Here is a 2412-nt window from a genome sequence, read left to right as displayed (position 1 = left end):
GTTCAATCACCCTATAACACACACACACTCATTGTTCTATAAATGGAACCAGTGATCCATTCACGTACATTTTTTTTCCCCATAAAGGGGATTCTGCCTCTGTTTCCTGGTACAAATAGTCCATTGTCAATACAAAAGAATGCCAGTGTCCTTGAAAAGACACCCTATCTCTCCATCGTAGCTCATCAATAATTATTGCTAGGCTTTTGGTATGTGAAATTAGATACAACACATGCTTTTCTTGAAACTAGGTGTTTTCTTTCATACACTGTATTATAGTGCCTGGTGTTAAGTGTTATATGACTTATTAAAAAGTAATTTGTTTTGGAAAAGCAACATCTAATAAATCAGGGCTCAGAGCTTTGCAGATTTTATTATTAGTTTTATGAGAGTTTTGATGTAAGATCAGGGCAGAGATCCGGAGTTTGGAAAATGGGCTTATGTGTTGTGCTTATAACAAAAATGCTAAGTTTGGATGTTACATTGCGGATATGTGTAATGCAGATGGATTCGTGGAGGAAGAGAGATGCAGAAACGCTACTCTTTCCCCTCGAATCCATCTGCAATGTCCTGGGTGCTTGGAGTACTTCTGCACAATCGTGCAGTCTCCGTCCTTTTGAGGAAGCGCTCCAGGAGGCCTGGTTAACAAAGCTAATACCAGGGAGAAGTTGAAGAAGACAAAAGAACAAGAAGAGGCAAGAGAGGAAACAAAGCTACGCAGAAGGAGACAGAGACTCAGAAGTGGTCAGTGGAGGAGGTAGGGAGACATTGAGAGAGAAGGTTAGAGAGAGAGTGTGGATCAGGGATATTCTTGCATGCGTCAGGGAGGCAATTCCGGGAGACTCCTGGATTTTCTGGGACCTCTGGATCAGAGTTATTTGTTTTCACATGTCAGTTACTGAATTGTTAATGTTTACTGCTTATTATAAGTGGAGTGATCAATTGTCCATGCTGCTGAAACGTAGGTTTATCTATATCTATAATACTGTATTTGGTATAAGACATCCCTGATTATAAGAAGACACGACACAATTTGAATATTAATTTAGGAAAAATAGAAAAAACCTGAATATAAGACAACCCTATAGGAAAAACATTGTACTAGTAAATATTCACTTTTTTCATATTTAAAAAAAAATAAATTTCTTGTTTTTATTCCCTTTTAATTGTCAACCTGCCCCCCAGTTATGCACATCTGCCCCCAGGATTGCCACTCTGCCCCCTAGAAATGCCTTATACCCACCTGTATGCCAACCTATAAGACAACAGATGTGCAACAAGCTCGTGCCAGTTATTGACTATGAAGAGGTTGTATGGATACCAGCACCACAAATCCAACTTGACAAATTTAGAACTTTGTACTGCTCAATTGCAGCTTTGTTTTCCAATGTGGTTACAGTACTCATCATATGCTTCAAGATCTAAAGTGACTGACGCGTGATTTTAAGTGTACCCTTCACCTTTCTTGCGTGGTGTGCAACCATTTCTCTACGGCTTCCTGTTCACTTCTATTAACTTACTCCTGGTGCTGTAGAGCTTCATAAACATGGAATGCCCTCCAATCAACTTTGTCTTTGAGATCCATGAAAATGTCAGCCTCCTTTGATTTGGAGAGTCTCAGGATTAGCTCATTTAGAAGGTTGTGAAGTATAAACAGAAAAAATATACATAAACTTTCAGGACCAGAGATGTCTCATTTTTTAGCCTGGCTGCACAAAGTCATGAACATATGTAGCAACCAGCCATATGATACTGTGTTGAAGCAGTAAAAGTGGTATCACTAGTTAAACCTGTACCTTCATTTGTCCATTCCATATTGTTAATCCTCCATCCTTAATCCTAATTTATCCTACAATATTTCACCTAATTCAACTTCAATTACCCCTACTTCCATCTCAATCCCTACTCTTAAACCCTGTTATTCCCCACCCCTAACCATTTCAGGCCCTTGTCTTGTCTTAATACCCCTTTTTCATCTTTAGCTCCTGCCTTCTCTACCCTTAATAACCCATCCTATATTTTTAATCTCCTTCCCAACCTTAATCCTATTTTATTTTCCTGGTTCCTATATAAGCAAAGTTGCTAGGAATCGGTAACTCCTCTTTAGATCTAACATTGCAAATCAGTTCCACCATTTAGAAACAACACTTATTTTTTGAGTCGCCTTCTACATCATACCTACATTAGTAGTAGTAACCATTGGGAAGAAAGATCTACGCCTTCCCTGACACTGACCTTTCTCACATTTCCCTCACTATTCACATCTCATGGAATATGCCTTCTGTCCAGAGGGAAGTGCCTTTCGTGGCCTCTGATGCTTGTCACCACCAACGATGGACAATGTATGTCAGGGCATCCTTTATGGTGGCACTGAGCAGTGACGCGTGGTGCTGTGTTAATATGTTGTGTTGA

The sequence above is a fragment of the Sceloporus occidentalis genome, unplaced genomic scaffold, assembly GCF_023333645.1.
Source record: "Sceloporus occidentalis isolate IW3139 unplaced genomic scaffold, rSceOcc1.0.p SCAF_48, whole genome shotgun sequence".
Taxonomy (NCBI): domain Eukaryota; kingdom Metazoa; phylum Chordata; class Lepidosauria; order Squamata; family Phrynosomatidae; genus Sceloporus; species Sceloporus occidentalis.
This window is presented reverse-complemented; position numbering follows the sequence as displayed.